Source organism: Stegodyphus dumicola, chromosome 1 (assembly GCF_044657685.1).
Source record: "Stegodyphus dumicola isolate Sdum_Otavi_A_Nest chromosome 1, ASM4465768v1".
In the NCBI taxonomy this organism is placed as follows: domain Eukaryota; kingdom Metazoa; phylum Arthropoda; class Arachnida; order Araneae; family Eresidae; genus Stegodyphus; species Stegodyphus dumicola.
This window is the reverse complement of record NC_140768.1, coordinates 228655591-228681070: the sequence shown is the minus strand read 5'-3', so window position 1 is coordinate 228681070 and position 25480 is coordinate 228655591. Positions and strand designations below refer to the sequence as shown.

At 33.4% G+C, this 25480-nt stretch overlaps 1 long non-coding RNA gene across 2 annotated transcripts in view; it reads left to right on the top strand.

Annotated features, from left to right (window-relative positions):
- LOC146999492 (uncharacterized) overlaps window positions 1-25480 on the top strand; it is a 251924-nt gene that overhangs the window by 177027 nt on the left and 49417 nt on the right. Inside the window, exon 4 of one of the 2 annotated variants that reach the window (XR_015039777.1) lies at window positions 11852-12018. The exons of the other annotated variant lie outside the window; for it this stretch is intronic. This is a non-coding gene — a long non-coding RNA (uncharacterized LOC146999492). The remainder of the gene's footprint in view (window positions 1-11851; window positions 12019-25480) is intronic. 2 annotated transcript variants of the gene reach the window in all.

Genomic DNA, 25480 nt, shown 5'->3' with positions numbered 1-25480 from the left:
AAATGAGCAACGCTCTCGCCGGGAATCGAACCACGGACGTCTGGAATACGCGCCCAAGGTGCAGACCACTACGCTACGAAGGCATGCTAAGAAGACGGGAGAAATACCTTATAATCTATTTTATAATATTCTTCATAAAAAATAAATATTAATTAATTATTATTTATATTTAATTTATTCTTTATCAAGAATAAATCTGCTACCCCGTTTGTTCTACTTCTTTATGAATTGGCCATTATCGTTAAAATCTGCTATGTCATCCGTATTGAAGTGTTAACATATACATGGGAAGAAAACGGATAAATATAATTAAATACGATGTATTTGTTTTGTGGATGTTAGTATTAATAATATTACTTTGTTAGAATTAAAACATTTAAGCAACATTAAATATCAAAGCAAATATTATATATACGTATAAACCTAAAATTACGTTTTTGATTCAGACGGTAGTGGCTGAAAGAAAACAAACTATTGGTGGTGGAAAAAATAAAATGTACGCGAAAATTTCGGAAAGAATTTTTCCCATCTCTCTATTGAGGCATAACAAACCTTGTTAGGTCATCTTTGTGAGAAAATATTGGCGAAGCCAGCCTTTGATGTTTTCATTCCAGCTTCTAACAGGGCCTTATATTTTCCAGTTAGGAGATTCATGGATGAAAAAGACTACCTTCGAACAATTTTTTGGCCTTTTTCAGCTTTGAGGAAGGAAAAAATGGAAAGATAAATTGTTTGTGGCACAATTGCATGAGGCAAAGCAATAAACAGAATCTGTGTGTTATCTTTGTATTATCGAAAATTTTTATAGACCGTCTTTTTATGCAACTGGAGTTGAATTTTGAAAAATCTCAGTTTACAGCCAATTAAAGGAACTCGTAAGTTCAAGAGTAAAAATGAAAAATCTGAGATCCTTCATATCCACTTATATTTTGCTTTTAACGATGCCAGTATGCATCGGAAACGCAAAACATTGCACATATATTTTAACTAAATTTTAATGAATTGAACAAAAGCATTGAAAGATTTATTTATTTATTTTTACGCTAATTATTTTCTGTAGAGTGTATTTCTTACACCGGCCATTCAAAGAATGCAAATTACATTGAATATAACTAATCAATGAATTGATAGTTCAGAAAAGAGCCGTGGCAACACGTCAGTAAATTGTTTATCCCTGAGACATACATCTGAGTGTCAATGCACTTTTAATCAAAGAGTCTTCTTAAAGATTCTTTGCTTTTAATAATAAGAGGTTTTCGCATTAATATTGAACATTTTATTCTGTATTCTACATATTTACATATTTAAATTTTTAAGACGCTGCAAGTAGCGGTGGATAATTTTTAGTCCAAAGAGGCTTTGTCCCTGAAGGACTATTGTTTTCGTTTTGCGATTTTGCGTTGAATCACTATAAATGTCCGTTTCACTTATCCAACTGTTGCCACCAAATGTTAGAGTCCTGCATTATGTTTGAAGAAATTAAATAATGAAAAATCTGCATAAATGTGTGTATGGTTCTCGCATTGTGATAAAACAACGGTACATAGAGCCATCGAATTTTGAATGACGTAATCCTCCTACGAATATGAGCATGTGGAAGATCAAATTCGAAATTTGGAATATTTTTTATGATCGATTTCATATTTGGTAAAACTTTAACGAATTTTTGAGTAACAAACCCAAGGGTTTCAAAGCGAGCAATGGAAACATTGTACAGAAAAAAATCTTTTTATCGCCAGAGCGCGGAACTGTGTATCGGAAATCCTAAAGATATACTCATTTTAAAATTATTTTGCGACATTGCTATTGAACTGAATTTTATGGTTTAAGGGCAAAGAACGTGATATTTAATAAATAAAGGTAACACACAAAACGTTAAAAAACGTTCCTTTGGACATAATTTAAAGTCTGAAAACTTTCAGACTTTTTTTTAAAATTGTAGTTGAGGATTAGTTTTTCAATAACGTTTCAGTTAAGTTTTTAAGTGTTATATTGCATTCTTGTAACTTAATCCTTCAAAGCGCAAAAATGAAAATTAGCCTAAGCAAAGGAAATTTAGTAGGTACAGGTTTTAGTAGCTAATTAGCTTTAACCTTAGAATTGTTTCATTCTTTCACTACTTAAATGAATGTAATGTAAATCACACAATAAAATTTAAGACATCTCGTGATGCTGTACTTAGCTTAGATTTTGTAAACGTATTTTAAAATTTGATTCAGCCTTTCCGTGAAACGTTTGAAATTATAGATGTAGCACTGAATTCTAATGATGTAGTATTCTGATGTAGCATCAATTCCGACGTAACACTGATTCTGATTAGTCTGTTGGTGCACTGACAGAAATAGCACTAAATTCTGATAATGATAGATTTATCACTGAATTAAGATAACAAGGGAAATATTTTTCATATTAGACAGCTTTATTATTTTATAGCTTCCATCAGTTCATTCATCCACAAAATGTAAGAGGTTAATTTCCTTCGAGTGATTCTGCATTTCAATCAAATAAACAGCAAAATATTAATCGGTTAATTATGAAATATTTTTCAAAATGAAAGAAAATGAATTAATGAATGTTTCAAAATGCTATGTTATCTTTCATTGCGTTTTATTAAAACACGTTATTAAGTTAAATAATCAATATTTTAAAATTATACTGCTGTGGATATAGGTATAGGATATATATGTTTCTCTGCGAATACATAAATCTATATTGAAAGTAAAATAAACGTACTATATTGCCTGAGGAAAATGCATTCGCTAACTGTATTATTTTAAAATCAAAATTCAGATATATTGAATTAAAGAAAGATGTTAATTGAAAAAACTTTTATTCTCTTTAATCATAACATGCAACGAATTTCCTATATTAAAGAATTTACGACAGAAGATATGGGTGTTTGTAAATGTATAGTGTCTTTGCGGCATGAGGGCACTCTAAATATATGGCCAGTCAAAAGTCCTCTCGAGACGTTGGTGGTCGGCGAAGAGGGGTGGGAGACCGTCGCCCGTCTGCCTCTGGAGTGCTTTTCATGCAAGTTGGGGACGGAACTGAATGAAGTCATATTGTCACCTGTATGGTGCCAACGACAGTCACAATCTTCCTCTCTTTGCTTCGATGAATTTTGTTTTGATGTCACTGTCAGACAATTGGGTTAAGTCACAACAGTTGTTTTATGGTTTTAACATTCTCTGTTCCTAATTCACCACCGTTTGTCTTTTAATCCCAAATTATGATATAAAAAATTTATTTTTTTGCTTATCTTGGACAATACATAATCCCATGTTTCTATAATATTAGTATGTGATTTAATAGCATTTTGAGGGGGAGGAGGGAGAAGTGTTTTCTTGGAGAGGGTGGAGGTTATACTTGATCGATAAATAAATTTCGTGATTTATTTTCCAAATATTACAATTTGATCTTAGCCAGGAGGCCAAATACTGTTGTGTTATGGATTTAATGTTTATGTAATTTTTATTATGTAAATTACTACATTAATTATTAATTAGTCATACGCCAAATACTCGACACTCCTATTATCCGAACAGTTTGAATTCTTATGACAAACACATAAACTGAGTTGTTATTAATTTATTTACATTATTCAATTTAAAAAAAGTGGATACGATAAAATACAGATAATATTTTTTCTCTCCTTAACTTGGTCGAAAAATGTGCGTATATGCATAAATAACATTTCTACAATATTTGGTCAAATAAAATATTATAATAGTTAAATCATCATCTTCTCGCTAACAACTAGAATAAGTACGGAATTGGTCTCCAGAAGGATAAAATACTTTAAAGTTTGAACATATCTGGGAGACCTGTTGTCCCAATTAAACCGGATATTTGGAACTTTATTGGATCTCTCTGCAATACTAACATACATAATTTCATTCTAATACAAACCTTCCAGTACACAAAGACCAAGAAATCAAGATTATTGCTCTTTCAGGCATTGTTACTTAATATAACTTTTTCTGGTTTTTTTAACTCCCTTTCAGTGAGTCTTTAACATTTTTTCAATAGCCACAAAAAAGTGGAAGTCAGACTGAATCGCAGAAAAGAATGAGACTAAGCGAAACAAAAACAAGTCTTGGGAAAGAAAACCACATATTGTCGCATTGTTTTATGTTGCTCACCAAAGATCTCATTATCACTACCGAAAATCACATGTTATACAAACTTTCATCATATGTTACTAGCCGCCCAGACGATATAGTGTTTAGGGAAGCCTACTGCGGCACCGAAAAGCCGAGGTTCGAATCCCGGAGAATGCATGGATGTTTGTCATGAATCATGTCGGAGAATGCATGGATGTTTGACAGTGTCTTTGCGGCATGGGGGAACTCCAAATACATGGTGAGCCTAATGTCTTCTTGTAAGGTTTGGTGGTAGGAGAGAGGGGTAGGATAATCCTCGGACCTCTCCTTGGGCTGCTCAAAACCCCCCAAAACTGAGGTGGAAGAAGAAGTCCAACATCATTGAGGCTCTGGAAATCATTCCTCCATGACATTATATGACAAGACAAGCAAAAAAAAACATCATATATTACCAAAGAAATGTTTAAACCCAAATGGGAAAAGAAATGAAGAAACATTCTGCAAAATGCAATTTAAAGTTAGAAGACTGTACCGGATTTTTTCCGATTTTTGGATTTTTATTGTTCCTCTCGTTCTACAATTTTGCGTCACATCACACTATTTAAGTAGCTGTAAACAATGTAGGCAGTTGTCGGAATGTTGCAGTTCGAAATTATGAGCTCTTTTATTTATCTTTCAGACTAAACTACGATCATTAAACTTGCATATCGTACCTCGTAATTATTTATATACTCAGTTTCTCAAAAATAAATTTAATTGAACCATTTTATATACATTTAACAGTTTATAATAAATATATTGAATAGAGAATTTTTATGAACATTTGCACAATTCTTTTAATTAATAAAAGATACTTTTAATGCACTTCATTATGTTCATCAGAACATAACTGTAGTTGGAGTTTAGTATTAACTCGTGTGAACTTTAGTCTTCAAATTATATAGCAATCAAAGTCTTGCAATTTACCAGAAATGATAAGACAAAATTTTCAGTATAACTTTGTTTATACTTTATTAATTTAAGTTTTTGTCCGTTACTTTAGCAAAATGTATTCATCTATATTTTTTTAATTGATGGCAGTTATCGTATAAATTCAGTTTTACTGAATTGATGAGTAGATTATGAAGGTTTAATGCATGAAGGCTCAACTTAAGCTGAATAATTTTTTGCAGTTGAACTTCGTTAGCAAAATACCAAATAATCGACGTTTGAAGTTATTTGAAGTCTTTAAAATTTTATTTGGACAGACGTCAGTGAAAGTATCGAGAAATGCATAAAAATGAGGTATATAGTGGTGGCGAAACTCTTTTACAACTTGTTTGTTTCCCGGCTAAGAACTTGGTAATTTAATTCTTAAATCTGCGAAACAATTTTGACTTTTTCATTCTTAACCATTTTAACAAGTCATGTACGCTATAATAATTTCAGTTAAACAAAATGACGAAGAGGAGTGGTAGAAAAAATGGAGAAACCTGTGGTGGTATAGAAATAATCAAATTTCAAAAAAAAAAAAAAAAAATTTCATGTTTTTAAAAATGCATTTATTACCTGAATCGAAATACATGTTGGATGTATGCGAATAATAGGACTTGCTGAATTTCCTTTTTTTTTGGCACAGGTAAGGGTTTGTTCACAAATAAAAAATGAAAGATTATGTTCTTTAAAGCATAGGAAATGCATGCGCATTTTTTTTTCTGTTTTCTCTCGAAAATACACATTTTCATTCGATAGTAAAATATTCAGTGCTTGAAAATCCATAAAATAAATAATCTTATATCTGTAAATAATATGCTTGAATGGCAAAAGTTTTAAGCACAAAAATTAATATCCGAAAAATTATTTTCCAAACTTATTCCTGGTACTATTAATTTCTGATGATAGAGATTATAATGCAACTAAAACTGTTCTGTAACCAGAAAGAAGCGAAAGAAGTAAGGCAATTCTTAACTAAGTGTCACAGACTTTTAGATTAGATATGCGACTAACATTTCTTTCTTTTCTTTTCTTTTTTTTTTTTTTTTTTTTTTGAAAAAAAGAAAAGAAACCTGAATTTTGCAACATCTCGACTTGGGCTCATTATTTCGTCAATGTACATATATAAATAAAAAGTGACAATCTAAGGATTTTTCATAAGTGCATCTTCTGTGGGAACAAGGAAAAAGCGTACAAAAGAATCATTCACCCCGTTTCCGCCACCAGTCAACTCTCGGTAATGGCCACCTTCTATTAGGCAATTAGGGATGGCCCGCACTCGCCTTGAAGGTCTTTGCTTTGGCCTCAGCTCCATCGATGTATAATTACTGCAAGCATTCCGAGTAAATTGCGCCTGGCTTAAATGGACAAAATAACAACTAACCACCTACACCCCATGTATAATTAAAAGAGTAATAGAAGAAAAGCACCAGGGGTCAAAGAAGACGGAAGTTGGCTCTGGGGTTGGATGCAAAATATACTGGACGTATTTGCAGGTTATTTTTAAGAAATTTTACTCCGAGTCTTTCTTGTTTTGGTCTGAGATTTTCCTATAATTTGTCATGCCAAAATTTGCAATTTGGTTAACCAATTACTAGTGAGTTCTCTGAATGTAAACTTTTTTCTATGTTTTGCATTCTTCGAGCAATAAGATTCATACAAATAATAAGACAGTTTTTCTGACGAAAATATTTACAATTTTCAGTTGTTATTGCAACAGCTTTCAACGGCAATATTCAGTTTACTTTCATTCGTCTCGTCATTGTCAAGCAGTAATGTTACCTGTGAACGTGTTGCCTGATTGTCTGTGAATTTATTGTGTTGCCATTTGATTACTGTTACTTGTTGTCAGGCTTGTTATCTCTTCTTATCTATATTTTCAAAACGTAAGTTACTTTCAATGCTATTTTCCTCACTTAAGGGATCTTTCTGAAAAGATTTTCTAATTGTTTTTCCTTTTTACACCTTCCAATGAAATGTTCATCCTCTATTTCATTTCTCTGGTATGAAAGTTTTAAAGTATTTATTTATTTATACATCTTGGAAGTGTAAAGTTCTACGAAATAAATCTACATATTTTTTCAGAGTTATGGTAATGAATCAGCTTTAGATATGACAACTATATTAACTATGACAACCCCTTTTGCAAACATTTTTATATACGGCATAACGGTCACTCAAGCGCAGCATTCTCATATTGTTTGTAATGGTAATGAAAAATTTCTTCTTGGACTTTGAAAGATGTTACATAAACTTCGTAACAAGCCATTTGACTATTTGGTGCGGTTGTAGAGTTTACCTGCGGAACTGTATAACTGCGACAAATGGAACAATCAGCTAACTGGTAATTATTTCTCTGAAGACTTTGGTTTCTGGTGCTATACAGTGGCATTAGTAATTACAGTGATTTAATATTGTCACGGAACTGAAGAATAGTACATCTATACTACCAAATTATATATGTAATTTAAATAAAGAAAAATCAACAACCTAAATTTCAGTAGAAAGAAATATTCAACTACTTAAAGTGATATTGTATGATCAGCAGAATCCACTTGATTTAACATCCGCCCTTCCTAAGAAAACCAGCTTCTCGCCAAACGAATGTGCCAGAATCAATAACATCACATTTCTGAGAATGCTTGAAACATTTTCATTTTCTACTTTCCTAGTTTTCGGTTTCTAGTTGCAACTAGGACCGCATGCATTTTGGGCGACGCGACAGAAGTTACTGAAAGGAGATGAGAACATTTATTCTTCTCTTAAACATATGCTTAGTCTCGTACTGTCCAAAATGCTATATTTTCCGCTCATTGAACTAACTACTTCTTCGAAAGACATGCCGTTGCCAACGAAGCGAGCTGAATAGATGACTGGCATGCTTATTCTGTAGACCTGTAAAAACTAAAGTGGTTTAAAGTAATTTGTCAGATCTGTAAAATTAAAATTGATTTAAAGTTCCTTCAGGTCTACTGTTACAAGATTCGAATCCTGCTTAAACACTGGTAGTCACTCTTCCGTATAATGAATACGTTTAGTAATTACTAATTTCTGATTTTAAGTAAATCTTCCCGTTGTGCTCCTAAGGTTGACAGAACTTTACCAGCAATCGAACAATTATTCTTTCTAATGATATGATCATAAAAAATAAAGTACAGTAATTTTTTTATTGCTATATCACTATAAGGCAGTAAATTCTTGTTCTTAAATCTACTGGAGAGCGCGAAATAATTTGCTTTCATTTAATGATATAAAACAAAATGTTCTTCATTTATTATAAGTAATATAAAATGTCTCCATTTTAAAGTACTAGTTATGACTATTTTGCGTCAGTTTAAACTGAGAACTGAATAATTCCTTTCAAATGAAATAAGAAGTATTCTTTCGGCTAGGAATACTTTGATACCTTTATTCTCATATTCTAATTGACTTTAAAAGTAAAACTTTTAATATATTTATAATATCTTTGAAACTGTAGTAAATATTTAAATTGCTAGTTGTAGATATAAACATAAAATTTTAGTATTTTAACATTAATTGCCTTTTCTTGGTTTTGGTATAAATTCTTAGCAAGGAAAACGATAAATTTTATCTATAATCTGTTTTGAACCAGTATTTTGATAAAAATCAAACAATTGGTTGTTCCACTTTATTAGCATTTATAACCTTTTTTACTATTATTAAACTAACCTTGAACTGAAACTGAATGGATCTATCAGTTCCCGAGCATCAAAATTTTAGAAACTATAATTGCAATATCACAGTACTGATAATTCATTTTTTATTCTTGGCATCGATGCGTAGAAAAGAAAATAGATATTAGAGTGAGGAGATTTGAATTAATCATGCTTTGCCAAAAGAATGCTAATTTATAGTCGCGTTTCCCAGTTTACCATTATAGAGATATTACGATTTTTTGAAAGCAAGAAAGATGAAAAATGAGCAAAAGCCTTCGCCGGGAATCGAACCATGGACCTCCGGAATACCGGCCCAGTGTGCAGAACCACTACACCACGAAGGCATGCTAGGAAAGCGGGAGAAATACTTTATATATTATATACTGCAACTTTTAAAGGGCAATTGGAGTTTTTTAGATGACTCAATCGCCAAGTCCTGGATGAGGAGAATCATCATCCAACACCCTTTTAGTTCGGGTACCATTGTAGGGACATTAGGTTTATTTCGGAAGAAGGAAAGATGAAAAATTAGCAACTGCCTTCGCCGTGAATCGAACCACGGACCTCTGGAATACCGGCCCAGCGTGCAGAACCACTACACCACGAAGGCACTCTAGGGAAGCGGGAGAATACCTTATACCATAATAAATCAATCTAAAATAATAGCTCCAATGTATAAACTATAAGAAAAACTGTGTTCAAATTAAGCACAAATACTGCGTTAACTAAAGTTGAGAACTGTTCTTATTTCAAACAATATATATGAATGGTTTATGCCATCATACTTTCCCTTCAGTACTTAATGCTGTTTTATAGTATTTCTTCATCCTTTATTCCTCTCAGGCGCATCAACGGCCAAGCGGCAATATCGCTGAACACTGGAGCTGCCTACCTTTATTCGATTCCAGGCGAACTGGCTGCATCGGCGGTATCGTGGTTTCCCGCATGTGTAACGTGTATACGAACATACAATTTTAGTACTTTAATTGCTTTTTCTTAGCATGCGCATAAATACATAGCAAGGAAAACTATAATTTTCTTAGAAAGTCCTCTACGAAGACATCCCTTCCGTAGGCAGATAGCTCTACTGTGCTTTGCCATAACCAAATAAACCAAACCAACCTTCTCTAAATTGTTTATTATACTCCAAAATAATAGACTTAATCTCAATGTAATTTTTAAAGAACTATATATTGTGGCACAGTTGTTACAGGAAGATGCATAATAATTGATTCATCGCCTAAAGGTGATTTGGGTATTATATTTTTATTTTAATATATTCTTTTTCTTAACTTTAACCTTTATTTTATCTACGATTTTAAGTTAAAAACTAGGAATTTAATTCAAAGCTTAAATTGAGAGTTCTATAATTCTTCTTGGCAAAGCAGACAAGTTTTTCTTTTGGCAAGGAATAAAATCTACACAGCCTGAGACTGCAATATAGGTAACATTTTGGAACGTCGTGTCATTTACAATTCTTTTAAACTACAAAAACTGCTTAATTTGCCAGATTTCAGTATGTAAGTATTAATGATTTTTCTTCTGAGCCTGGGATAAAGGGGTCCCACAGAAAATCAGAATTTCTGCATTTAATAAGTTATGAACAAATATTTCTTAATTGGAAAAAGAACAAGAAAAATATCTTCATCTACTGTCTCGCTTACCATTATAAAATTAACATCAAATGCAAACTGAATGAGTTTAAAGTTTTATTTAATAATTCTTTGTATTATATGCGTAGACCCTTTTTAGCTTATGGCACTTCTATCTATTTAATTCTATATTTGATAAGTGTATCATGCAATGTAAAGTTTCATTTATATCAAGATTTAATCATATAAATTATGATCGCTGTTTCATCATTCTGTTCGACGGGCAAATTTATTTACGCATTGGTACCCATCAGGCTTTATTTACACCATGCAAACAATTTAAATTTTAAGCCTTCTATGAATAAATGTTATACAACTTTTAAAAGCATACTCCGCCTTTGAATGCCATTATGTGTTTTAAAATACAAAAATAATACCGAATTAATTTAAGGCAGCTTAAACTGCTGTTTGGTTACATTAATAAATGTATATAGATTACAATAACAAAAACATGATGCCAAAGCTCCAAAAAGTAAAACAGATTTCTTAAGCCTTTCAGAACACTCTCACATTCGAAACATCCATTTCTTCTAGTATACGCCCCCGCATCTTGTGTGACAAAAAATGTTCACGTAGGTAGTTTAGCTTCCAAGCCGTATGATTAGGCTTAGCGTTAAAAAACCTTAATTATAATCTTTATTTATTATAATATGCTGATATATGTTGATTTTTCTATAGAAGCGGTCACTTCAATATGTCTTAGGACTATTAGTCATCCTGTGTGGTTACACATTCTGTCTTATAAGTAAATTTAGAAAACAGCTTCAGAAATCGTTGTTAATGCAAGTTATTTCTTAAAGTTGAAACATAGTTATTTTAACTTCTAATGGAATATATTGGCTTAAAACTGTGATATTATGCGAAAGAAATTATACGTTATTTGGGTAGAATACATGCAAAGCAGTATAAATTTTGGCTGTTTTACAGGAAAAAAGGGGAAATAGAGGAAAAAATATATTCGTAAAGTCAAAGAATACCTGTAAAGATTTTAAAAAGAGACTTGAAGAAAGTATGATTTAAAAACATTATCTCTAAGTGCTATTTTCGATTAAAATATATGCGTTCGTGGTTTCTCCTTTTTCTTTATTCTTCCCCTCCCAACTCAGCTAACTTGTAAACGCATGTGTCAGAATTGTTCTACTGTAAATAAAACATGGTAAATTCCGATAAAAAGTTAAAGATACAATTTTCTACTTTCTGCCATACCTCTGATCGCCTTCTAAGTGGCTATTCATTAGCTAATGAAATAATAGCTTATTAGTAGAACTCGGAGATAAACGATTCTGGTAGGGACACAAAACGAATGCCAAAGTACAAGCATTAAAGATGCTTATAAGTGAAAATCGACGTAATGTGCATAATACTAGATACATCATCGGGCAAAACATGTTTGAAAAGTCTAGATTTATTCTAAAACTGATTTTCTTAAATTTTGATCTTCCAGATATATACTATAACCTCTTATTATCAACTCCTCACGAAGCCAAAGCTTTTGTCCATTATCAGAAAGTGTCCACAACATGTACGTGCATTGGTCTCATACGTCAAAGGTCAAGGGTAAAGATGGTGCCTTTTAGGATTGATGCTCACCAAAATAGTGTATCCCTTAAAGTAAGTCTGACTATATAAAATAACCCTTTTACAAAGTCTTTGCTATTATATTTTCCAGGATAGTCAGAGTTAGTCAGAATATTGATATACATTTGCAAAATTTACTTTTGGGTATTTCCACCAGGAACCCAAATTTTAACTCATGGCTAAGTCACAAAACTTTATTGTGTGGCCCGACTAGAAAAGATAGTTGAATGTTAAAGAGAAAGAACTTTATCCACATTGAGTATGACAAGACATCACACACCAGAAAGTAAAGACAACCGAATGCATCAAATAATGTGCGGATTACATTCTGGAGTTCCATTTGCAGACTCATCAGACTTCAAGATCACGTTAGCACACTAAACTCCGTAACTTAAAAAAAGGCTGAATCCATTGGTGCTAGTAATCTAAATTGCACATACATTTCTGTTTAGATACTCAAAATTAGTATTAAAAATTAAAACTACTACTACGTGCTCGAAACGTTAAGAAAAAAACTTGAAAACTGATCATATATTTCCGCTCTTTGTTTAAATAAAGAAGAATTTTAACAAAAAAAAATTAATTTGCTCTTTTACTTCTTCTTCTCAGCTATGAAAATTTTTCCAACGTAAAAAAATAATAAAAAAATAGGTTTCTAGACTACAGCTTTTACAATATCAAAACTGTGATCATCTTAAGCATAACGCAAAATTCTAAAACATAACTTTTAATCAGATAACATAAATACAGATGTATGGGTATAAAATTTGCATTCCCTCTTAATATTTTGAATTTTAGCATAAACTCTAAAATTCAAAATTTTGAGACCCAAAAAACTAAAATTTTACATGAACCTGAAAACTTATATTTTTTGCAAACTGCAGAAACTTTTAAATCATAGAATACTGATATACGTTTTCCTTGGGCAGTTTTGTATGTTACAAAATTGATTATAAAATTGATCTTTATCCCAAATCTTCTTTCTCAGAATGAGAAAAAACTTTCTGATTAGAGCTTTCTTTGTGAAGAGAACAGTAAAAAGTTTAATTTTGTTTACTTTTATTGCAATGTGTCAGGTGGCCAAAATTGTTGCAATTCGAAAACTTACTTTGCTTGATTAATTTGTACAAAAAAGACTTTCGTTCTGTAACCAGTTATTCAAAAAATAGTTAATTGTGCAATCGTTTGACTACCTTTTGAATGGTTGTTTGCAGACACTATTAAGTCCTACTAAAATTCATTGCCTTAGTATACCTCTGATGTAGAGGGAGTTTCTTCTTATTGGAATTACTTTAGGTCAGCGGTTCTCAAACTCTTGACAAATGAGCACCATCTAAACAAAAACTGAAAAATTTTAGTACCACCACTAGACTTTACAATGATTAGTTTTCAGTTTCTCAATAGAATTATTTAAAAACATTATTTTGCCATTTGCACAATCTATTGGCTATTTGTATTAAATATGAACACATAAAATATATTAGATTTAAAATTGGTTACTATTTTAATTATCAAAATTTAAGTTATAATACCTTAATTCTAAAATTTAGTGAGAAATTTGGGCCTGTTTAAGAGAGATAAATTTCTTTATGTCTGGCCTTATTTCACTTTTAGGATCTACTTTTAATTTTGTTCTATATTTATTTTTCAAATATAACATAGAATAAAATCCTTCTTCAAACAGATAGGTTGAGCAAAAAGGCAGTAAAAATTTAATAGCTTTATTTGAAATGCCTTTAAATTCTTTTTTTCGGTTCATCCAAGAAGTTAACAATTATGTTATTTTTGAAATCTCCTGTGATTTCGATCACAGAAATTTTCTATCAAATGTTCTTTTTCTTCAAGAGATAAAGTTTTAAGTATATTTAAACCAAATGGATTTCTAAGCCAATTTTCTTTTTCATAATCCTCGGAAAAATACATCTTGAAATTACTTATCAATGAAAAATAATGATTTTTAATGCTGTAAGTTGTTTCTTCTCTTACTTTAAAATTATTTTCGGTTAGAAAACTTTCTAAAAGTGGTAAAAAACTTAAAATGTTATTATCCAACTCTTTGATTATTAGCTCGAGTTTTGTATCATTGTATTTATTTTCTCTCTAATGGTAAACAAATTAACACTTTGTACTTGTAATCCTAAATTTAATTCATTTAACTTTCCAAAAATATCAACTAAATATACTAAACATGCCAACCATAATTCACTAAATAAACAATTTGGAATTCAAATTTTGAATAGCAGAGAAAAAATTGTATTTCTGATCGAAGTTCAAAAGAAGATTTAAAACTTTGCCTCTGGATAACCACCTTACTTCGAAATATAACAAAAGCGTTTCGTCTTCACTACCTATTTCTTGGCATAAAATCGTAAAAAACCTTGAATTTAAATCTCGGCTTTTAATAAAATTAACAATTTTCACAGCTTGATTTAAAACGGCTTTCAGGGATTGTTTTGACTACTAAAGCTTTACGATGAATGGAGCAGTGAATAAATTCAGTTTCAGGTGCGATTTTCTTTATTTGAGAAATAACACCGGAATGTTTTCCTGTTAAAGCCCAAGCTTTTTCACTGCATACAGCAATGCACTTATTCCGAGGAATATCATTTTCAGACATAAAATTGTGAATTACTTTGAAAGTTTCATTTGCAGTTGCTTTGTGGTGAAGAGATTCTACAAATAAATACTTGTACTCCTTTAAACTGGCATTTTTTACTTAAACTGGTATGCTTTGATTCAAGATGTCGTTTATCTTTTTTTAAAAAAATGTATATAAACTAACAATTGAACAATGTTCAGTATACCAGCACTTTCACCCAATTGCAATGTGAAATACTGTGTTTTATTTTCTGAATGTCTTTTTTATGGTGTGTGTGATTATGGCAAAGCCTCGAGGGCTATCTGCCTAAGGGAACGGATGCCTTCGTGGAGGACTTTTTAAGGTAAACTGGCTCGTATACACGATGCAGATGGGGGAAAACCACGAAAATTCCCACGCAGCCAGCCCGTTCGCGGTATTCGAACCTCGGACCGAACTACCAGTGTTCAGCGACTTTACCGCTCGGCCGCTGGTGGGTCCGTCTCTTTTATGGAATTTGCATTTCATGAATTCGTCGACTTACTGCATCATTTGATAAAGGATTATTATTAAGTTCAATATCCCGTTTTTGTTGAATAATGTTAAAACGATATTTTTACCTGCTGGTAACACAAGTTTACTCCAATAGTGTGAGCCGGCTGAATCGTGATAATTCTTAGACTTACTGGGTAACTAGCTTCCAAATCATTTTCACTTGAAGTACAAAACCTTTCATTACTTGTTTGCTATTTTTGAACTCGGATAATTTCCTCTTAAAATATTCCTCAGATTTGTCCTTTAAATTGGCATGCTTTGATTCAAGATGTCTTTTAAGAAACAATGGTTTCATACTTTAATTGGATAAATAGCTCACAGCAAATAACACACTGAGGTTGGGAGTCCATTTTATCTCCATTCCAGGTAAACCCAAATTATAAATAACTTTCATTGTATTTTCTATAAACAGCATTTCTTTTCTTTACAATATTCATAGTGCTAGTAGATTGTCCTGAATCCATCATCTGTGAATCATCACTTTTCAGCTTAGTCAATCCTAAACATTTTCCCATTTTCAAAATCTAGATTTGTTTTATTATTTTTTCACAAATTTTCAAATGCGCTATATATTACGAGTTCTTTAAAAACAAACAGCAACATTATTAAATCGCGTAGAAAATTAAGGAATACAAAGCATCAAGAAGACAAAATACCTGCTGCTAGAGACAGCTAATCGACGTAAAAAATCATTCCAATTGAAAATAGAGCAATATGAGCCCAGAAATGGTCGTGACATGCAGTATAAGCATGCTAATAAATCGATCGCTCTAAAAGAATTAATTGAGACACTGTTATCTTTTTACAGGAACATTTTTCCATTTCCTATTAAATGCAACATTCATTTCTGTTCCTCTTTTTAAAACATATTTAATGACAAATTTCGTTATGTGTAAGGTTAAAAGAATATTTGTGAAAATAAAGACGGATTACATTGCTGAAGTCTATGAATGGCTATTGACGTTGAACTAAGCTCAAATCGTATAAATTTACGAGTGTTATAGAAAAACACTTCAGCCGGTTGTAGGGGTACTTAATGTTTTGAATTTAATAGTTTTTTTTCGTATCACCTACTTTTATCTTGCGTATCACCAGTGGTATGTGTACCATCGTTGAGAATCGCTGCTTTAGATTAATACAATAAAGATACAAAGATACAAAATAAAATTTTCACATAATAAAATTTCATTATCGACTTTCCAGTAGTTCAGCCTTCAATACGTCTCCCAATTGGGATCGTGGTTAGTGAATCTGACTACCATACCGAAGAGCCTGGATTTGAATCCCGAAGAAAATGTGTATGTCTGTAAATGTATATTTTCTGTTTAGTATGGAACCACTCTAAACATGCGGAGAGCCTAAATTCCTCTTAAGAGGTTTGTGGCAGGGAAAGAGGGGTGGGAGACCTTCGGATCCGTCCCTCTGGAGTGCTCTCTTTTAAAACTGGGGACAGAAATGAGCTCTAATCGGGCTGTCACCTATATGATGCTTAAGGATCTGGCCAACGACAGGATCATTTGATCCTTGCCCTGATGAATGTCGTTGGCATGAGCTTACTATTGTCAGACAAGTGAGATTGGTAATAACAACAACAATAACAACCATCGGCACTTTTATATTGTTTTAATCTCATCTCTGTAACAATGCCATTGTCCAGTTCTGATCGGAAAAACGTTTGAATATGTTTAGTGATATTATTTAGTCATTTTAAGAAGACGTGTAAAATAACAGAAAAAGGAAATGATAATCAGAGAGCGGAATCCGAAAATGAATTACAATAATTCAAACACGTGTCATACAATTGTAAAAATCGACAAAGAGTTACATACTGTGGCATTCTGTTTAAGCAGTCAGTCATGAATAGCATTTGTTTCACTTGCTTTCAGAGTAGAATTCTGCACCGTTTTAATTCTAATTCAGAAATGAAAGGCGCGGAAGAGAGGGTCAGCAACGAGTCCACTCTAGCGTTAAAAACAGCTGCAAACCGCATGTAAGAATTCTAGTCCAAGCATTAAAAGTATCAATGAAATAACTATCAGAGGTCAACAAACAGTGCGAGGACTGTTATATAAGTTTTGCTATGAGTATTCTTCGAAGCTTCAGCTTTTTGTGAAACATCTGTCAAATTAGTGCTGTGTGTGACCCTTCTTTTCATGAGAATTTTCTTTATGTTTTTTATTAATAGTCAAGCTTTGCATTTTTACATAAGTAAAGATTTGGCTTCCTAATATTATCATAAAGAAATAGTATTGAAGATTTAACTGTGCAAAATTAACATCAAGAAGTAATACTATTTGAGTCATTGTTTAGCGTTAGATGCTTGTGCTTGAGGTGTGAGTCAATATATTTTAAATTTAGGGTTGAAACATCACGTTTTTGTAAGACAAAATTTTTGTATAAAAACTTTAGTAATATACGTAACAAAATCAACAAGTGATTTGAAATACGTACACGAAACAGAGCATACTTAATTTAAATAAGTTTCGTATTAATGTACTTAAATTGACAAACTTAAATATTAAAAAAACGAAAACTACTACTGCGAGCTCAAAACTTAAACTAATCATATGTTTCCGCTCTTTGTTTTTTCTGTCTGATTTTTGCAATTCACTAGCCTCTTGGGCGGCCAACCGCCTAAAATAGCTTTATTTTATGTAAAAGAAAAAATATATACTGTAATGATTTCAATGAGTTTACCTAATTTAATTTCCAGGTTTTTAGATGTGATAATAGATGAAAAACTGCATATATTGTTTTTAAATGGCTTAATGTATCAGTCAATATGAGATATACTAAATCTGAACGTTTGTTTTCATGATATGCCAAACGCTTTGCAGAAGCGACACACAGTGAGTGAAAGATAAAAATATTTTATTTCGAGCGATGACAACACATTTCTTTTACATTATTAAGTTAACAGTAGCCACACATTACCTTTAAGTAGCTGAATTTATTAATCAAAGTTTCCACAAGTTCGCATAAACATAAAAAGAAGCTGTAAATTTGGAGTTTGAGGTGCACATACTTGTGTTCAGAGTGTGGTTGCTCTAGGCGATGTAGTTTTTCCACAAATCGAGGAACAATGATAATTACATACATACAATACAAATCTTTCTTAATTTAATAATTGATATAGAGATAATACGAGATATCAATGTCGCAGTTGGAATACGCTGGAACTGGAAAGGTCCAATGTATATGTAAGACAAATCTTTCTTCGTTGTTAATTTGTTCACTGTGATTGTAATGAAAAATTAGGACGTACTTTACGTTCTGTACAGGATTTTGTAATAGTAACTAAAATTTTATTCACGGACTAGTTGTTTTAATTTGTTTTTCAAAAGAAATTTTGCAACCCTTGTTGACATTTGTTGACAAATATCAATCTTTTGGATCAAAAGCCATTAATAACACTGAATAAGTTTGCTAATATAACCATTATTTTATAAAACAAAAGAAAGATTTACTAACTGAAAAAGAATTAATAAATTACATTTTTGAACTGAATATCATAATCAAAACTTTAAATAACAGACGTGTAGGGTTTATATTTATTTTAAGTTTAAACTATCTTTCCTATCAAGCCTTACTTTCCCCTGGAACTGCCAATGCCAGAATATGTAAATTTTAGTAGAACGCGCAAGGATTCAAATTATCAGCGGAAGTATTCTGATTTAAATAGAAAGGAAACGAGTTCGGTGTGTGATATTCTTACTTCACGAGCGCGGAGGTAGTTAGCGAGAAATTGAAGAACCCCGCGTTTCGGCCTATGTGCTTGCCGGGAAATAGTGTTAATTGTTCAAGTGAGCTTCAAGTCTGCTGAATTATCAGCGGTAGTGTAAAACGCGGTGAGTTAGTTATTTTTAGAGAGCCTCGTAGTTAGAGTCTTGTCTTTAGTTTCTTTTCAGGTTATTATTTTTATTTGACCGCCGAGTTGGCGCAGTCTGTGAGCGTCAAGAGCACGCAATTGTAAATTTTTACGTTGAATAAAAAGGGACTTAAACCCTTCACAAGACTCTGTCTTTTATCCAGTTTTCACAGTCACCTCTTGGTTGCGTGTAAGTTGGAGGCGCGCAACGCTACATTGGCGCCCGAACACTTATCGAACTGAAATGGCCGAAAATTGGATGGAAGCCGCTGGACAACACCAAGAAATGACAAACCAGTTGGAAGGATTTGGATACCTGGTCCAGACTTTGAGAGCGTCAATCAAGCCAAACGTCCATTTCGCCGGAAAAAATTCGGTGGCGGTATTTCTAGAAGGTCTAGAAAACCACCTTCAGCTCTACCCTGTTCCTGAAAGACAAAATGTTGCCATCGCCACATCAGCACTAAGAGGACAGGCCGCGCTATGGTGGAAAAATATAGGCAAATTTTTATTAGGGGAATTTGGAAGCCAGACATATACATTTGAAAATTTCAAAAAATCGTTAGTAAAGGCCTTCCCCATAGTGAACGATCGCGCACGGCTGGAAGCCGAACTATATAGTTTCTATCAACGGGATATAGCAGAATTGACGGACTTTATTCTTCGAAAAATTAAGCTAACGGATATGCTGTATGGGAAGAAACCCGATGCGGAGATTATTGAAATAATATTACCAAGATTGTTACCCGCTGTTCAAGACTACTTTGAAATTAGAAACCCAAGCACATTGCAGGAACTCTTCGAATTGGCTGTAAAGTTTCAAAATCGCAGAATAGCGGAAAAAGCGAGAGAGGCAACGTATTCTCAAAGTACCCGAAGGAAATCTTCAAATGAGGAAACCAGAAATAGAAATCGCTCTTATGGGGGAAAGAGCTATCAAGCTAACTCATCGAAACTCGAAGGTCAAGGCCCAAAAAGAAAATTTGAAAATAAACATCCGCGTACCCAGAAGGCACAGATTGAAAGGAAAGCTTTAAACGAGTAGAGGGGCCTGTGAAAGGGAGGGTACAGACCCCGGAAGTTTTAAAAAAGCCCTCAAATAGACATTTAAATACGGTCATCGTAAAAAACTCACAGCTACCAATTATACAAGTCCTGGTTGGCGATGTACCAGTAGAAGCCCTCATCGATACAGGAGCAGAAGGAAATTTTATGAGTGAAAATTTCTTCAAAAAGAATTTTTATAGGGTACGATTATTTAAAACCAAAAATACGGAAATTATAGCGGCGCAAGGAAAAACATGTCACTGCATCGGGAAATTATCATTAAACTTACAGGTAAAAGAGGAAAGTCTCAAAGTATTAATTTTTGTAGTGAAAAATCTGCAAAATTCTCTTATTTTAGGTATGGAGTTTCTAAGGGCCGCGAGGGCCAAATTAAATTTTCAAGATAGTTCCGTGGTGTTGGAGATGGACCAGAGGGTAGTGCAACCTGTGGAGACACCGCAAGTGGACCTTAGCCATCTGAATGACCATGAAAGGAAAGCAATACAGCAAGTGGTGAGTAATTTTTCTCATTTATTTTCAGAAAAACCAGGAAACTGCAAAATAGTCACGCACAAGATTCAATTAAATGCCGAAAAACCTTGTAGGACTAAACCTTATCGGTATGACAAACAAAAAGACGTAATCATCGAAGAACATATTCAGGAGATGTTAAAGAATAAAATAATAACGCCCATAAATAATAGTACGCGAGTCCAGTCGTACTATGTAGGAAAAAGAACGAGTTTCCTCCTTCGGATAAAAGGGCTTGGAAGTTTGCTATTGATTACAGAAAACTAAATAGTATTACCAAATTTCCAGTTTACCCTTTGCCGGTTATAGACGAGATCATTAGACAGATCAAATCGACAAGATATATGTCTACTTTGGACTTAACGTCTGGCTACTATCAAATAGCTATGAGACCCGAAGATATACTTAAAACCGCGTTTATAACAAAATCGGGCACTTATGCATTTTTACGCATGCCTTTTGGGTTGTGTGGGGCCCAACAACATTCCAGAGAGCTATGGACATTGTTCTAAAGCATGTCCTAGGAAAATCAACTTTAATTTATCCAGATGATATAATTATAACGAGTAGAACGTTGGAACAACACATTAATGATCTAGAACAAGTTTTTAAATTATTAAAAGAGGCCGGTCTTACAATTAACGCCTCAAAATGCAAGTTCGCAACTAAAGAACTTAAATATCTCGGTTATAAAATTTCGCAAAAGGCTATAGAAACGCAAGATTCAAAAATAAAAGCTATTAAGAATTTCCCACCGCCCAACACCGCCAAGAAACTTTCTTCTTTCCTTGGGTTATGTTCTTACTATCGATCTTTCATAAAAGATTTCGCTAATATTGTTGAACCACTCTTAGTAATCAAAAGAAAAAGGGGTAAATTTAGGTGGACAGCGGAAGCTAACACAGCATTTGAAAGATTAAAAGAAGCGCTAATTAATGCCCCTGTTTTAAAATTCCCGGAGGGGGACGAAAACCTGGAAATTGCAGCAGATGCGTCAGACTATGCGGTGGGTGCGGTTCTTATGCAAAATAACCATCCTCTGGCATTTTTTAGTAAAACACTGAATCAGACACAAAGGAATTATACAGCTACAGAAAGAGAAACATTAGCCGTATTAATGGCTGTACACAAATTTCGAGTTTATTTCGGCAAATCGCCAGTAACAGTCTTTTCGGATCATGCGGCTGTTGGTAGACTTTATTTGGAGAAAAACCTAACGCCCAGGTTAATAAGATGGGCTTTAAAACTCCAAGAATATAATATCACAATAAAATATAAACCGGGTAAGGAAAACAATGTAGCTGACGCACTTTCTCGTATAAAACTGGACGATGAAGGAAATGAACTTAAATGCGCTGTGTTGACTTCAAAAATTTTAGATTCTAGAGATACGATTATTACTGAACTGAAAGTTGATCCTGAATTTGGAAATATCTATACATATTTGAAAGACCCCGAAAGCTTTGAGCACACAGATATCGATGCGATAAGAAATAGAGCAAAAAACTATGAAATAATAGGTAATTTATTATTTTATACGAAAACAACAAACGAAAATCTTGAGTATAAACCAGTCATCCCAGCCTCGCTTCGATTAAGCATTTTGAAGGAATTACACGAAGCAAAAACAGCGGGCCATTTAGGGGTCAGAAAGACTTTAAAAAGGGTACGCGAGGCGGCATATTTCTTGCAATTATACAAAATAGTAACGGCGTATGTCAGGTCCCGCAATCAATGTCAGTTAATAGATGATATTAATTACAGCCCGGCCGGGAACTTAAATAGCATTCGCGCTACATTTCCGAATGAAATTTTAGGCATAGATCTTCTTGGTCCCTTCCCCCAGAGCGAGTTAAATAAAAATCGTTTTCTTTTAGTAATAGTAGATCATTTTTCAAAATGGATAGAACTTGTTCCACTTAAACCCGCGTCAGCCAAAACAGTCGCAGATGCATTCTTACACAGATACATTTTAAAATACGGTGCACTGATAAAAGTCATTAGCGATAACGGAAAACAATTCATTAGTCAAATATTTGAAAACATATGCAATGGACTTGGCATACGCCATATCAAAATGTTTCCGTATAGACCACAGGCTAACATAGCAGAAAGAGTTAATAAAAACATAGTAAAAATAATTCGCAGTTACGTGAGCACACATCACAAGCGCTGGGATGGCTACATAAATGAATTAGCTTATGCTTTAAGAACGGCAAATCATGATACTACGGGAAAAACTCCAGCAGAATTATTCTTAGACCGAAAATTAATTACGCCTTTAGATAAATTATTCTTTGTGCAACAAAGAGAGCAGGAGTTTAAACAAAAAGATGTGCAAAAGCTGATTGATCAGGCGCTTAAAAGCTCGGATACGGCAAGAAATAGGCAGAAAATATATTATGATAGAAAACGCCGTGAAGCAGATTTTAAAGTTGGGGATAAAGTATTGAAGCGGAAATTTTCTTTATCAAGTGTCCCAGACAGTTTTACGGCAAAGCTAGCTCCAAAATTTGAAGGCCCCTATGTAATTCAGGAAATCAAAGGAGTCGTATTGTACCTTAAAAACGAGAGAGGGGAGATCTGTAAAGCAAGTCCCGACCAGGTGAAAAAATACTATAATCCAAATGATTTTGAAATCCTTAAAAGTTTCTTGCAGGACTCAAGTCTAAACGAAGTAGAAGGTCCAGAAATAACAACAACTGTTCTACCACCCAAGAAGCAGAGAACTGAAGAGAGACCTAGCCCTTCTACAACCCGGACGACGGTACCAAAAAGAAAAAATAAAAACTTTCAAACTCCAGCATTTAAGAAAAACAAGAAAGCAGATGCACCACGTAAAGAAACCGTGGTAAAGAACAAAACACCACATATAACGTATCGCAGGAGAAATTATACATCAAGGAAAACGCTTCCAGGGCCAGAGAGTCAGGTGCCAGCAAGGCCGCCGTTCCGGAAACTGAAACGGCAACAGGAGGCACAAAAATACGAGGAACAGAAGAAATTCAAGAAGGACTCCAGACCGGAGGACGTCAAGACCAGCCGTCCCAGGGAAAAACGGAAATGCCAACCACCAGACGATTACTCCGCCAAGAGGCCAGCATGTAGAGGACGCAAAAGAAAAAGTAATGTGGACGACACTCGGAGGTCAATAAGGAGAAGATTGACATCCATGAAACCTCTAACTTGGGAGCAATATTGCCAAAAACGAATGACGGAGTTTCAAGCATCGAAAACTCAAAGATAAGTTAAAACCTTCTATAAATTTTTTTTCTCTTTTGTTCGAAATGTTATGCATAAGTACGAAGTTCTATGTTTTGACGAAAGTCAATATGTCTCGGTTGAGACTTAGTTTTGGTTTATTTTATTTAGCTAAGGCAAAAGTATTATTTTCTTTAAGTGTAAAAGCTAAAAACAAGCATTTTCTGTTGGTCGAAAGACTAATTCTGTTATGTTAAAGCCAAAATTTGGCAGAAGATAAAAATAACTTCGTATTCTTGTATTAATAAGAATTTTAGTTTCAGTGCCGCCAGCTTGGCGAAGGATGAGTAAAGTAAAAATTTATTTTCTCTTATTCATTTTATGGTAAATTGTAAAAATTATATGCATTAAAATTTTGTAAATGTTCGTAAATACTTGAATGTTATGTAAAAGTATAATTTAGTCTAGAAGCATAAAATTGTAGATGCTAAAAGTGAATGCTTAAAAGCAATGAAGTCAAAATTTAAGTATTAAATTGTAGATAAAGTCATGCTTTAGAGCGAAAGCCTGCATGTTTAAAGATGAATGAGGGGGAAGTTAGAATGAATGTGTTTTGTAGGGTTCTCCACCTACATTTGAATTTTTTAAGAATATTAAAGTAGCTCATTGAGTTGTAGAATGTCGAGTAAGGTGTGTCTATTTGGTCGTTGAATTCTAACAAATCATGGTGGTTAGGGGAAGTGTTGTAAGACTAAAACACGAATATTCCCGTTTGACACCACACACGGTGGAGAGCCAGGGTAAAGTTAAATTAATGCTTGAAAAATTGAATGAATGTGAAGTAAGCAATAACTAAGAAAAACGAATCGTTTAAAAACAAAAATTTATTGTGTCAAGAAAGTGTAAATTATAATGTATTTAGAAAGATACTGATACTTATTCCTTCCAGATGCTGGAAGGAAAGACCAAATTGATTGATGAAGTCCAGGAAAAGTTGCTGTAAGAAGAGAAAGTTATAACTATCAACAGAAATTTTAGTATACAATTTGTTACATAAGATTTTTTTTGTGTAAACGAGGTTCTCGCCAGTTAGTTCAGAATTAGAGAAACTTACAACAGGTCGTTTGTAGGACCTGCTTCCAAGTTTTCCAAATTCTGGCAGCGGCAAATGTAGGGTTTATATTTATTTTAACTAACATTTATTTTAAGTTTAAACTATCTTTCCTGTCAAGCCTTACTTTCCCCTGGAACTGCCAATGCCAGAATATGTAAATTTTAGTAGAACGCGCAAGGATTCAAATCATCAGCGGAAGTATTCTGATTTAAATAGAAAGGAAACGAGTTCGGTGTGTGATATTCTTACTTCACGAGCGCGGAGGTAGTTAGCGAGAAATTGAAGAACCCCGCGTTTCGGCCTATGTGCTTGCCGGGAAATAGTGTTAATCGTTCAAGTGAGCTTCAAGTCTGCTGAATTATCAGCGGTAGTGTAAAACGCGGTGAGTTAGTTATTTTTAGAGAGCCTCGTAGTTAGAGTCTTGTCTTTAGTTTCTTTTCAGGTTATTATTTTTATTTGACCGCCGAGTTGGCGCAGTCTGTGAGCGTCAAGAGCACGCAATTGTAAATTTTTACGTTGAATAAAAAGGGACTTAAACCCTTCACAAGACTCTGTCTTTTATCCAGTTTTCACAGTCACCTCTTGGTTGCGTGCAAGTTGG